Source organism: Lolium perenne, chromosome 6 (genome assembly GCF_019359855.2).
Source record: "Lolium perenne isolate Kyuss_39 chromosome 6, Kyuss_2.0, whole genome shotgun sequence".
NCBI classification, from domain to species: Eukaryota; Viridiplantae; Streptophyta; class Magnoliopsida; order Poales; family Poaceae; genus Lolium; species Lolium perenne.
The window spans coordinates 273,697,300-273,712,549 of record NC_067249.2 but is presented as its reverse complement, the minus strand read 5'-3'; the positions used below and the strand labels follow the sequence as shown (position 1 = coordinate 273,712,549).

General features: G+C 46.7%; 1 pseudogene; it reads left to right on the top strand.

Moving 5' to 3' along the window:
• The first annotated feature begins 422 nt into the window (after positions 1-422).
• The window catches only part of LOC139832766 (uncharacterized), a 29,506-nt pseudogene continuing 14,678 nt past the window's right edge, over positions 423-15,250 (top strand).

Below are 15,250 nucleotides of genomic sequence, written 5' to 3'. Positions count from 1 at the left end.
TTTCCCACCCTCAGTTTGGAGATGTGGAAACCCTTCCCCCTCAAGATATTTTAGGGGAAGAGGACCAGCTCCCCTATATAAGGACTAGCCTTGCTAGCGTAGAGGGGGACGATCTGAGGGATCTAAAACCCTAGAACCTTTGTACGGTCATCTTCTCCACAGAGATCGGCAATACAACCACCAAAGCAGGAAGTAGGGGTTTTACCTCTCCGAGGGCCCTGAACCTGGGTAACTGCTGTGTCACAATCTGTAGTGCCATCGTCGGGAAGGCGTCGACGTGATCCTAAGTCCCCAGTGTTCAAACCTCTCGGGTTCGACGATACCCGTGTCCCTTCACGGACACGAATCTCCGGCATTTGGCGCGCCAGGTAGGGGACTCAGTCCATCGTTGTTCTTCTCCGATAGCCTTCGGCCACATCTTCATGGCCAACCTGGCGGAATCCACGGCGCTGGCTGACCGTCACCGGGAGCCGGTTGTCGAAACCGCCATGAGGCTGACGCAGGAGGTGCTCCGGCTCCGCCCGGAAGGGACGAGCTCCGACCAGTGGGCATCCAGCATCTGCGGGCTCGCTCACATGATGGCCGAGGTTGTGCCAGTCGCTGGGGGCTCAAAAAATGATATGCCGAGAGGCGCTCTGTCTGCCAGGTAGACCTTCTTGCCCCTTGCCCGAGGGCGAGTCAAGGTGAGGCCCGGATGCATCGGACGCACCAAGCGCTCGGGCAGCAAAAGGAAGAAAGTCTCCACCTCAATGGAGCAACTAGAGCACACCTCACACCCGTCTGCGCTGCGGGATCTCCAGCTTCTGAAGCAGCGCCCAGGGGAGCCACTGCGTTCCTTCACGCAGCGCTTCGCCGACCTCTACCTCCAACTCCCAACGCCTTCGAGGCAGGCACCACCAACCAACAGATGGTGGAAGATCTGATTCTCTCTCCAGGGCTTGTCACCGTCCGGCTCTTTCAGATGGCATATGAACACGCCAACGGGGAGCTGGGCGAGGGTAGTTCAGCAGAGCCCCCTCCGCAAGGAAGGTCTCTCTGCCGCTTCAAGTCAAAGTCTCCTCTCTGGCACCCCAACGTACACGGGTTCCGGTCACATCAGAGGAGGATTCCCCGGCACGCCAGGAATAGGCAAGGCTCGGAGGCTGGGGGCTTGCGCCATCAGTACGCGACCCTCTCTTGCCCATCTGCAGGTTATCAGGCCCCCTATCTGGACAACACCGAGTGTTCTACGGGTAATAAATAGGGACGCGTCGGGTTGCCTCCACAAGGCGCACCTGACGCGAGTCCCTCGTGCCATATCTCTTCTGGAGGAATCTGAAGCGGCAGTTATTCTGCAGGAGGCAAATAGGGGTGCGTCAAGCTGCCACTCAGAGGTCTATCTGACGCGTGACCCTCAAGGCGTGTCTCTTTTTGGAGGGATCTTTTGCAGGCAGTATTGTAATCAAAACAATTGTCAAACCCTTCAAGAATGCGCCATGCGCCTATTATTCTCAGATTGGTCTTGCTGGGGTTCATGGACTGGTCTCTCGGATTGGTCTTCTTGAGGATCACTAAATTGCCTCAAGGCATTCCCTGAGTTCTCGATTGTGTGCGCCATGCGAGCGGGGGCTGCGCATTGTGCCTTAGTCGGGGTAACCCATCAGTCCTACACTTGGGTACTGAGCTCTGGCAGCGGGGTCGCTACCCGCACTAAGCCACCTCACCAAGTCACTTGGTGTCTGATCTCCTCACACGACAACACATCCGAGAAACACATCGCACGAGCAAAACAACGCGCAGAACCTTACGGTTACCTCCCCGAGGAACCAACAAGGAGTCGCGGTAAAGCCTAAGGCGCAGGTCTGCGGTTACCTCCTCAAGGAACCAACAGAATCCGCTGACAGGATAACTCTTATACATGTGCAAACCTTACGGTCGCCTCCCCGAGGGGACTTATAAGAGACACATCAGAGCCTACATGTGAATCTTATGGTTACCTCCTCGAGGCGCCATCAAGAGAATGCATACAGGACACCCCCTACGTGCGAACCTTACGGACACCTCCCCGAGGGACCAACAAGGAGTCACGTCAGAGCCTACATGTAAAGTCTTACGGTTACCTCCCTGAGGAACCAACAGGAACAGGCATACATGACACCCCCCACGTGCGAACCTTACGGTCACCTCCCCGAGGGACCAACAAGGAGTCACGTCAGAGCCTACATGTAAAGTCTTACGATTACCTCCTCGAGGAACCAACAAGAACATGCATACATGATGGCCCCACGTGCAAATCTTACGGTTACCTCCACGAGGAACCTACAAGATGTCACGTCAGAGCCTACATGTAAAGTCTTACAGTTACCTCCTCGAGGAACCAACAAGAACATGCATACAGGACGCCCCCAACATGTGCCACTCATGTGGAACCCTGCGCGTCAAGTCTTACGGCCGCCTCCCCGAGGGGTCAACAAGAATACGCGCACAAGACGAATGCCTATGTGTCAAGCTTACGGTGTCTTACACGAAGAACCAACAAGAAGGCACAGAAAACATTCACAGGAACCAAATTAAAGTTCTACACCTGCCCTGCAGGCAAAGTACGAGCTAAATAGACCACCTGGTCTGGGTTCAAAGTCTTACAAATAGGGCTTAAAAACAAGGACATTACAGATAAGGGCCTCCCGACAGGCAGCGGAGCAGCTAGGCGTGCGGAGGAGAGGTGGTATCATCTCGAGGAGCTTCTCCGGGTGAGCTCGTATCCTCCGCCGAGTCACCACCCTCGGTCTCGCCCTCTTCGTCGGTGGCTGTATTTGAAGACTCGGGGGAAGGCTCTGGAGAAGGCTTGACCTCGCCTTGACGCTTGCACCTCTCGAGCAGCATCGCCAGGCCCAGCTGGATGTTCTTCTCCGTCGCGACGCTGCCATCTATCTTCACCAACAAGGTCTACAAGCCGAAGGATGACCATATGATAGCCTACCTCGAGGAGGTGCGACGCATGGAAAAGCACTTCCTCGGGTTAGGGCTAACCTTCGCTCACCACGGCGACAACAAGGAAGCCGATGAGATAGCCAAGCGGGCGTCTCGCGGAGAAGCTCAGCGCCCCGGTGTCTTCACGGAGAGGTTGTTTCAACCCTCCACGAGGCCTCCGTCCGCGTCTCAGAAGGACCTCCCCGAGGATCTCCCACCTTCGCCTACCACTGGGGCTCCTGACTGCGGCCCGCCCTCAGGAAACCGTCTTGTCGTGGCCATCGCTCCCCAGGAGACAGGGTGGATCGACGAGATCCTGGACTACCTCAAGGGAGGCCTCCCTCCAGAGAACGATGACGCGGCGGCAGAAAGCCTGGTACGGCGCGCCAAGAACTACTGCCTTATCGACGGGGAGCTTTACTGCAGGCGCCCCAACGGGGTCGCCCTGCGCTGCATCCCCCTCGAGGAGGGCAAGAAGCTCATCGACGACATTCACGCTGGAGAGTGCAGCCACCACTCCTCCATGCGAACTCTTGCTGGGAAGGCATTCCACATCGGCTTCTACTGGCCCACGGCCCTCGACGACGCTATCGAGATCGTCAAGTCCTGCGAAGCGTGCCAGTTCCACTCCAAGCAGATTCATCAACTGGCGCAAGGACTTCAAACCATTCCACTCTCATGGCCGTTCGCGGTCTGGGGGCTGGACATCCTCGGGCCGTTCCCACGCGCGCTCGGGGGCTACCGGTTCCTCTTCGTCGCCGTCGACAAGTTCACCAAGTGGGTGGAGGTGGAAGCTATGCGGACCATTCCTGCCAGGTCCGCGGTGAAGTTCATCAAGGGCTTGGTCTGCCCCTTCGGCATCCCGAACCGCATCATCGTGGACAACGGCAGCCAATTCACCAGTGGGCTCTTCGGTCCGCTGCGCTGACATCGGCACCAAGATCTGCTACGCCTCCGTCGCCCACCCCCGAAGTAACAACCAAGCTGAGCACGCCAACGCACTAGTAGGAAAAGGCTCATTAGTGGCGCACCAAAAACCACATTCTGTGGCGCATGAGCGGTGCGCCACAGAAACTTCACCACAAAAATAAGGTTTCTGTGGCGCACCGGCCCATTCGCCACAGAATTAAGGTTTTCTGTGGCGCAGCGGGGATAGTGCGCCACAAAATTAAGGTTTCTGGGGCGCACCTGCTCATGCGCCACTGAATTTTGTTTCCCTGCGCCACAAAATAATGTACAGGTATACTCGATTTTGTACTGCCTGGTGTATTATATAGGTTTTATACGTGTTTTATACATAGTATACAGGTTATATACAGATATAATATGGACATATATAATATAGCAACATTATACATCATCATCACATTACGAGCCCGATCGAGTTATACATATAGCTCCATACAACTCATAATCCATGCAAATTAGTTAAGTTCATCATCTCTAGATACAAATGAAGTGACACCGGCCGCCGCCTACACTAGGATGAAATAGAGTACCGCCGCGACGATGGTGAGCAAGAGCGAGAGCACAACGAAGGTCTTCATCTTCATCTTGCTCTTGTTCGACTGGTGCTTCCTCCACTTGGCAACCGCCTCGTGTCTAGTCGGGTAACCTTTGTAGCAGTTGCCGCTGAACTTGTGCACCTGTTTCTTGCAGTCCTCCCACTCCTCGTACACTCTTGGAACCTGCCCCTCGAACACGACGTAGTACGTCATCTCTATGGACACAAGGCATATTAGTATATAATGCAATGGAAAGAGTTAGAGGGTTCACATGCATACATATTCACAAGAATTAAAGCAAGGAAATAATAATAAACCTAAAAGACATATAGCATCGGTATCACATAAGTAATCAAGTTCAACGACAACGACTACAATAGTAATTGAAGTCCAACAACGATGACCGTTTCGAGCAAATTAAGCAAGTTTAGTTTACAACACAGTACAAATTGTCCATCGATTCAAAGTAATGCTAGGCACACTAGCCTCGGTCAACGCGACGTCTTCTTGAGCGGCTCCGGGAACGGCTTGTACAAGTCCTTCGTCGTCCACGTCCTTCCATCACCCTGCCTATGTAGGCGTTCTTCGATATCCCTCTTACACAACCCTCTGAGTTGGTGTAAGAGCCCCGATCCGTTGGATACATCTTGTACGATAATTTCCGAGAGCTTTACTTGGATGCGATGGAAGTCTTCTCTAAGATCATCATTGTTGATCTCCCCCGACATTTTAATGGGGTCTCACTGACTAGGTGGCAGACACATCATCTCTGCATCCTCGACAAACCCTTTAAGGTGATGGAGGACATAGAAGGCCTCCTTAATGCTATCAGCTGGCTGCTTGATGCAAGGGAAGTCGATCACGTGCTTGAACCCGAGCTTTTTAGTGTCCGGCCTGATATATTGCCCCTTCTTGTCGAAGGTGCCTCCATTTTTGGAGTAGCCAAGGATAGCATCATCGAGAACATCCCTTATTCTCGTGTAGTCTTTCTTCGTCGTCGTATTCGACGAGTCGAAATACTGGGCTAGTGACCACTTCGGGCAAAGGATGACGAGTGCGCAGTATTTGTCCCTGCTCAACACATGCAATTGAAATGGAATGTTGGAAAGGATCAGCAATGGAAGAAATATATAAGAAAGCATAAGTTACGACGCCCGTGAGCGGATGTGTACTTACTCAGGAAAGACAGGCAGAAGAATGGTGTTCTTCTCTTTGTTCATGAGCATGAAGCTCTGGAGGTACCGCACCGCTTTGGTCCGTGTCCTTGAGCCGTCCTGGAGCTGGCTATCGCGCATGTAGTAGGGATCCGCTACCGCGATGTGGGGGGGGGTCTCTCTCTGTTGATCTTCATCTGAAGATTGATCGCGTATAGGCGGACCAAGTTATAGTCGATCCGTTTCCAGTGAAATAGATTGAAGACGTCCTCGAACGCTGTGAAGAAGATATCCACGGGGTCTTCATGGACGAAGTTCGGGTCTTCTGGCACCTTGACCGAGAACACCGGGTAATTTGGATCCCTGTCTTTAAGAAGGACGCTCTCTAGATAATTAATAGTGTGCTGCAAAGGGAGCATTGGTCCACTTGAGAGGTGTTCCATGTCCTTAGGCAGTATCGGTTTACCAGCTTCATGACACCGGGGCAAGCCATCCGGTGTCGGTGGTACCATGTCGTCGGCCCAGATCCTCTTAGGAGCAGGCTGGCTCGCAGATGCGCCCTTCTTGGCTCCTCTATTCCTTGCCTTCTTCACCTGACCTGCTGGGGGTGCTGGTGGTGCTGATGGTGGTGCTGTTGGGGTCGGTGCTGGTGGTGCTTCTAGGGTTTCTTGGGGTGCTGCTGGGGTTGATTTGGGTGGCTCCCCGACGATCGTCTTACGCAGCATGTTAGGGCTGAAAACGGTAGCAGGCTTGACTTGAGCTGGATTGCCTGCCCCCGGAGGAGTGTCTTGCAGAGAAAACCCCGTGAAGGTCAGGAGCTACTTCGTGACTGTAGTGGGACGACCAAGTTGATCGCCGTGATGAGTGCGGAAGGCTTCTTCATCCATAAGAGGCATGTACATATCTTGGCTGCAGGAGCCAGTGTTGATGTAGGCATCGTGTGGGGACCCCGGACTAGCTGTCAAAAATCCCTGTTATGTATACAGTTCACGATCCCATGATTAGTGTGTCGTGAACACATAACCGAACTGATATCAAATTACACCATCCATTACAAAGCGGAATAAGAAAATTACAATAAGGTCACATGACCAATACTTACATCATAGCCTCGAAGGGCCTATCTAAACATTAGAGTAGCATCATCACTTCAACAGCGCAGAGCCCAAGTCATCTGCCATAACCCTACAGGCGACTGACTGGGAAGACGTTCCTAGCTCGCATAGACGTCGTCAACTCCTTCTTCATCCATCGTGTTCCTCCAAGTCTGGCCAAGTAAATAGCCAGGGACAAAGCCGTGAGTACATTGGAATTGTACTCGCAAACCATCACGAAGGTACTTTGCAAGAGTGCAGGATAACAAGTGCTAATCTAAGATGACAAGAGGGAAGAGCTAATTTCTCTTGTGGAAATAGCATGAAGAAGAGAAGTAGTTTCTCTTGTGGATATAGCATCCCGACATCTCAGTTGATGGGGACACTACGGGAGTCCTATGACATCTCTATATCTTTGTTGAAGAAGATACTTCAAAAGATAAACTACGACATCTCTATATCTTTATTGAAGAAGAGTTCCTCTACATGAAACACTAGGAAGGGGGTAACCCAATTTGTTTTTCCTCCTCGACCATCTCCATATGGTCGACACAATATTTCCCGTACCCTTCCGGTACTTCAACCAAGTTCTTTCTTTTCTTTTGCCAAACCTATTTATAAACAAAAACTCATCAGTGCTAAGCAACAGCCATTTCAACCGTCCATGACCGCGGACACGGCTATTCGAATAGATTTGACTCTGCAGAGTTTGCACACTTTCCCCTCAAGATCCGCGAGTCTATCATGTGGGCATCATCCCTGCATATCAACTATGCCATGACAGAAACTCGGACATAACCTTTCGCTTATCTCCCCTGGCATGAGTCCTTCCCTACGGGCTTAACCCTTCCCGGCACCCCGGCAGCATACCTCCTTTTTGAGCGTATCTCCGGCGCCACGACAGAAGACCCTCAGTAATCGTCCGGCTATAGACAACTACAGTGTATTGCCTCCTCAGAGCGCAACCCGGCGTCAGAGGTCATCGTGACCCTCCTAGAGAGTTGTGAAGGTGTCTCATGCCAGCTTCAACAAACTAGGGCTAAGCCCCATGCCCATGTTGGGGTAATGTGGTTGCGCTAGTTAATTGGCATGGGTGGATACTTAGGCGCCAACGTTTTCATAAACACAACCACTTTCTCTTTTTCACCATCTTTAACAAGATCCTTTCCTTTCATAAACATCCACTCGAGTAAGTTCGACTTACCCAAGGTTTTATCAAAACTTTTACAACAAGGTAAAACCTTGAGGGTTTCCCAACCTAAAGTTTCATGTAAGAACTAAGATGCAACAATGGCATGATGCTAGCCATCATACCACTAAGGAGGTGATAAATAGGTGTCAAGGGGATCATGCATACTTAGGATAAGCATGCACAGGGATATCCTAAGTAGGATGATTCAACAAGGATCATGATGTTAATCATCATACCACCAAGAAGATGATAATATAGGTGGTCAAGGGGGCATACATGCTTAGGGTAAGCATGCATGTTGTCAACATAAGAGGGGAAATACTTTCAGATTTGTGGTGCTAACCCAACCAACACTAAATGAAGTAAGGGTGAACAACCATATTTGACAAAGTTCAGGTAGGTAGGCATACTCATCTCAAAATGAGAGCACACCAAGATTATGATGGTATTACCACTACACTAACAAGGGGTGTAGGGGTGAATTGGCAAGAAGGGTCACATGCTTAAGGTAAGCATGTAAATCAACAAGGTAGGATGGCATAGCCATGATCATCATGACTCCAACAAATCCTAAGATAAGCCTATGGTACAACCAAGAAGATCATCATGCTCAAGACAAAGCATGCATTGACAAGATAAAGAGACTAGTACACACAAGATCAAGAGACAATAGTCACCAGAAGGTGACATCAATATGAGACACAATAATCAGAGATCAATAGATGGCTTGCCTTGGTTGGCTTATTTGTCCCTGGACTTCTTCAACTCCGTCAAATAAGAACTCCAACAATATAAACAAAATCCTCGTCCGATTCCATTTCTTCTTCTTCTTCTCCGGAATTGTTCGCATCTATCGCCGGAAAAATATAAAAGGAACACAATCAACACATTGCACCAACAAAACAACATACAACAATCAACAACGATAGCTAACCACTCCACTAAGGGCTAACATACTAAGGACTTACAGTAACTACAAAACAACTTTAAAAGAATACCAATTTATTTTACCTTAATAAAAACATGAAAGCCTAACAAATTAGCAAATGCCTCTCCGGGTACCACCATGGCATAAACTAAATATCCCCTGGTACATAACATCATAAAGAGGACAAGTGCATTAGTTTGGCATCAAAAGCATTCACATTATATTTTCAACCATTTTTGGAAAAGTTGAAAACAGTTTTCCTAATTTACCTTGCTCACTAACACTACACCCAAAAGTAGGAAGCAAGCAAGATACCACACCTTTTTAAAATCTTAAGCAAAACAATATAACTAATGTTAAGTTGCAGAGGTTTTGTTTTGCAAGCATAAAACAGAGGTTGCCCATTTCTAATAAAAGAGTTGGTCAACGGTTTTAAAATAAACCAAAAAGTTTTAGTTCAATAATTCATGTAGCACACACATGTTATTATCAGTAACCAATATGCATGAACAGAGAGTAACAGTATTTTTAATAGATGACCAGTACTAAAACAAGACTAACCCAATTGGAATCACTCAAAAAGGTTAATTCTACAATTTTAGGAATTTGCTTGAATCTGACTATACAGAAAACAAGATCTATAAGCCAAAAATCGTAGAAAAATCCTAAAAATATGACGTCAGTTGCATCTGAAAGGTATTGAAAACATGATTCAGGTACAATTGGTTTCACTCTAAAATTCATCTCCAAGATCCTGGTGTAAACAGACAAAGTCAGATCTGACCAAAATTTCATCTGCTTACCATTTCAATTTTAGGATAGATCTTGAAGTGAAACCAACCGCAAAATGAAGCTACTGGAGAGGGATTTCACGCACAGTTGAGTTTGCCCAAAAATGTTTTGTAAAATAAATTTAATCTAACAAACAGTGAATCTGTATGTTTTGATAACTTTATTTACTCAGGAAAATCTGTAACGAATTTGAGGATGAAATCAACGCCAAGTTGTAGATCTTTTCATTAGCTAACCGTGGAACTTTGAATCACTCGATTAGGAGATGTACACGAGTTTTGGTGGATTTTACAAGTTCGAACAGAATCTGAAACAGCAAGATTGCAGAGATTACTGAATGTTTTTGGACGAACTTTGGTCAAATACTTCAGATCTGAGGATGGGTGAAGCTTCTCCATGCTTGGACCAACATGCACCTGCATCAAGATCCAATCTTGTGAGAGGGGAAAAGAGAAAGAGAGATGGAGTCAGCTAGGGTTAGGGGAGAAGAGAGTGAGAGGGATGCTCTCATGGTGAGGAGGAGCTTGAGGGAGGAAGGAGCTGCATCATGGTGAGCTTTCCATGGCCATGGCCGGCCATGGAGCTTAGGAGGAGCAGCAGCTCGTGGTGTAGGGGAGGAGGAGAGTGTGAGGGAGTGGAGGAAGGAGTGGGGAGTGAAAAGAAATGAGAGCCAAGGGGAGGAGGTGGCCGTCCAAGCCTCTTTTATAGAGGGAGGATGGTTGGCTGCCTCCTCATTGATTGGGTTGGTTGGGAGGCTTCCCATTTAGTGATTGGGTTAGGTGGGAGGCAAGGCTTGTAAGAGAAGAAAGTGAGGAGGAATGCTGGCCGAAATTGTCATGAAAACACAATGGCCGGCTCCATTCTTGTCAAGCACAAGTGAGCAATGTGAGAGATAGGCACAACAACAATGTGTTTAGACCAAGGCATGATGTTGGGTAGATAATGTCGATGAGTGACTTAGATGATGATAAGATTAGGAGTAGATACATATAGATAAAAAGAAGTGAGGTGATAAGTACTGTAAGGATAATTGTTACCACTTTGGTTGTGACAAACATAAGATGAAAAATAGACCCAAAGGTATAGTTGAGGATTAGAAGTTTTCATTTGAATTCAAAGTTGAAAGGATTGGGATTTGACCACTATAAGGGAGTTGATCAAATGTTGGATGGGGTGGTGTGGTTTTGGTGAAGTAAAAATGAAAAGAGAGAGAGATGATAATAAACATTGGTGCCAATGTTGAGGGATAAAACACTTGATCCAATTATCAATTTGGCCAAGAGATGATGGTGATGATGGTGGTTTAGACAAGGGTAGAGCAAGGTTAAGAGAGATGGTAAGTGAAGTATCCATATACTCACAAGGATGAATATATTGACATGAATCATCAATTCATCAGGTCAAGGTGGTGATGGAAAAGAATAGAGGAGTGAGATAGGTATGATGAAATATAAGTTGTTCTTCAAATAAGAGGTCAATTGGGAGTGGTTTGAAATACTCCCTGAGTCTAGGGTTCAGTTGAAGGGAGTCCATTTGGAAGTTATCAAATGATCATCCATTTGATCAAGAATTGGAGGATGAGGGGATACAATGTGGTAGATCAGAGATGTGCATAAGATGTGCAAGAGTTGCCATTTAAAATAGAGTTCAATTGAAAGGTATAGGACACACCTCAATTGTCTAGAGACAATTGGGAATGAACCCCAGTGAAATGGAATTTTAAAATGTTGAGAGGAAACTAGTTGGAACATAGGAGTTCAAAATGTTCTACTTACTTTCTCAAGTGAAGTAGAGTTTTTTCTCAATTTTAAATAAACAGGAGAAAACAAGAAATGGTATAGGTACCATAAACAACCCTTTTGTGAAAAGGAAAACAAAATAGAAAGTAATGTTTTAGAAATCAGTACTATGTAGAAATGGGATGAAAAACAAAACCCATTTCAGTTCTTTGTTTTCTTTGAAGAATTATCCTGAAAAGATTTAATAAAACTAGAAGTAGTTTTGTGATCAAAACTAGAGAAGGAAAAACAATAGGGTTTTTGAGAAAGAAAACTAATTTAGGGAGGAGTGTTCTCAAGGGTAGATGGTGGCTACAAAATGTACCCATCATTCCCACTCTTGGTTTTGTGAAGATTAAACTTGAATTAAAATAAACACAAGAGGTAAAAGAGGAAGAAGTGATCTGGTGCTGAAACATTGGATAGGATACCAGATCAAGTGAATATAAGAGTTGCAGGGGTAGAATGAGACATGCATGACGTGGAAGTTGCAGATGGTGATGCATAGATGAGATCCATGCATTGAGATCACCAATAACAGTTGTGGGTGCTTAGATTTCAACTGCCAAAGTTTGGAACTTTTGAGCCTACCAAATCAGATTGCTGACCTAGCCTCAAAACAGACAAGGATAAAAGAGTATAGAGGGATTTGGTTCAAGGCAAGGACATGGTTGAGAAATGCTCAAGATAAGGTAGGTCTAGGACCAAGTGCATTGCTTTAGATGGCAAGGGAAAGATATGATATGGAGCAGATGATTCCAAGCTTTGATTCGAGGATAATTTGAGCTAGATTTAGAACACCAAGAGGAACTTCAAGATGGCACACTCATGTTGCCATAAGTAGAGAGGTTTGGTGTAGTAAGAAGGAAAACAATTTTTCCTAAGCCACACATGTGTTTTATTAGGTGAGTTGTTTGTTTTACCACTAGGGGTGTTGTTCTTTGAGGTAGCTCAAGACAAAACTCAACAAGCAAAACAAGACAATTCAGCATATCAAAGCAATTCATTTCAACAAACAAATCCAGGCAATTCATCCTAACAGAAGATCAAGGTAATTCATCTAATTAGTCTTTAAGAAAAAGTTTTTGTTCCCCCTGATTTTTGCACTCAGGACAACTAAACAAGGTTGGAAAAGTTGGGGTGTGACAGATCTTCCACCCTTAAAATAATCTCGTCCCGAGATTACAAAGCATAGGTCTAGCTAGGGAGGTTGTATAGGTCAACTTATGTTAGACTCCAGCTTCCGGTGGACGTGCAGTTGTCGAGAGAGGTCGCAACTTCAGCTTCTGAGGGGCACGGTAGATTCTAGCCGAGAGCAAGCTTCGTGAAGAGGTTGATTACTCCATGCAGGTGTTGGATCTGTAGCTTCCTGACGGTCATAGAGGAGTCCACGATTCTGGGAGAGTTAGTGCACCCCAATTGTGCTTTAGCAGGGTTGAAAACTTTTTAGAGTTAGGTTAAAATTTTAGTGGAAGGCGAAGTCTTCCACCCTTAAAATTGTTCATCGGGGGGGGGGAGGGTTTGAAAACTCCAAGCTTCGGCCACGGGTCTTGTCGGGCGCTTTTTGAAAAGTCATCTAACTCCAGTCTTGAGTTGAAACATCTTCAGGGGGCGATGTGCAATCCACAGCCTCTAGGGGAGTTAACGCATCCCAAGTTCCCAACGGTGTTTTAGAAAGGTTGAAAATTTTAGGGTTAGCTGCAATTTTTAGTGGAAGACAAACCCTTAAGATTTCCATCGAGCTTTCGAAAAAAAATCAGAGCTTCTGCCTCGTGGTTCTGTCGGGGGCTTCTGAAGAAGTCATCGATCTTCCGTATTCAGTTGAAGAATCTTAAGGGAAGACATGTAGACCACGACTTTAATAGGTAAGCACAGTGTTTACTAAACCATAGGACGCGCGGTAAGTAAATAAGTTGATGAAACGCCTGGTTGGTATCCACCTGAAGCAGCAAGAAAGGTCGTCGAAGACAATCTTCAACGGACTCATATTAGTTGAGGAGTGAGTGGGTAGATTACACCTAATCTTGGGTCTTGAGGTATCTTCATGAGCTTCACTTGATGTGGACCAGATGAACCATGTGATGCAGCTTGGCTTTGACGCTATTGTTCTCTCAGCTTGTTAGATGGTGAGTTAGAGGGTAGTTTCAAGAAGATATCCTCGGGGTTAGCGCGATTATACTCCAAGGTTAGACCAAGTTAGTATGTCTTCTCGCAGAGGTGCAGTCACTCTTGAAGGTAGCGCTTCTTCTTTCTTGGCGTAGTAGAGTTGCTTCAGCTGATCTTGAAAGAAGTTAGCGTAGATGGGGGTTTGGGTTAGTTTTTCCGACGGTTGAAAAACAACTGCTAACGGGGTTAGAGTTAGAGCTTGTCGTTAACTTGTCCAATTAACTAGCAGTTAGCAATACATCGGCGAGGTAGGTGAGGGTGAAAACATCCTAGGGAGGCTTCCTACACTAGGTTATCACACAGAGTATTTTTCAGGCCGAAAGACTAGAAAAACATACACACAACAAACAAATAAAAGACACTCAAGGCAGCACACTAGGGAACTACAAGCAATCAGCACACCAAACAAGGCACTCTAAGTATCTAGGGATACCTAATACGTGGGGGTACCTCAATCAAAGCGATTGAGTTTGTCCTATCCATCCTATAGGTTTGGGGCTGGTCACATATGCTGGCGTCTCCATCTTGTTGATATTGACTTCAACAAGGATTCTCGAAGCAGTTGGTGGTGAAGCAGCCTGGTGTTGAGTGGTCGATGTTGAAGTGGAGGCGAAAACTGCGTAGAACTTCTGGTCTCAACATCCCAGGGACGTGAGGTCTTCGGAGGGGTAGCTGTTTAGGAACTCCCAAAGTCGACAACTTCTTGTAGCTGGCCTAAAAATTACTAGTCAAGAACTGAGGACTTGATCCCAGACGACTGCAAAAGTGCAAGTCCACGGAGGAACAAGGTCAGCTCCTTGACAGACTTTGGTGATAACCAAAGACATGTTCTTTTTATCCCTTCGGCCTACAATCTGCAATAACTGCTGTTGGAGATACATGAGTCTTCCTGAGAGATTGATCCATCCTTGAGTTCGAGTCATCGGTCTGAGTCGGGGACCACGTCCAATATGTAGGTTTGAAGTGGATGAGACAATAGACTAAGAATTTTCAAACCTTTTTATAAAGCGGAGAGATAAGAATTTAGAAGTTTTGAAGAAATAAGAGGAGTAGAAGCTTTGCTTCTGACTAAAGAAAGAATTTGTTTCGCAAATAGTTTTTCCCAAGTACTTGTTTCCTAACTAACGTCCATGCTAACTAAGGTCTCCTACAATCAGGATAGCTCTGATACCAGCTCTGTGGGGACCCCGGACTAGCTGTCCAAAATCCCTGTTATGTATACAGTTCACGATCCCATGATCAGTGCGCCGTGAACACATAACCGAACTGATATCAAATTACACCATCCATTACAAAGCGGAATAAGAAAATTACAATAAGGTCACATGACCAATACTTACATCATAGCCTCGAAGGGCCTATCTAAACATCAGAGTAGCATCATCACTTCAACAGCGCAGAGCCCAAGTCATCTGCCATAACCCTACAGGCGACTGACTGGGAAGACGTTCCTAGCTCGCATAGACGCCGTCAACTCCTTCTTCATCCATCGTGTTCCTCCAAGTCTAGCCAAGTAAATAGCCAGGGACAAAGTCATGAGTACATTGGAATTGTACTCGCAAACCATCACGAAGGTACTTTGCAAGAGTGCAGGATAACAAGTGCTAATCTAAGATGACAAGAGGGAAGAGCTAATTTCTCTTGTGGAAATAGCATGAAGAAGAGAAGTAGTTTCTCTTGTGGATATAGCAT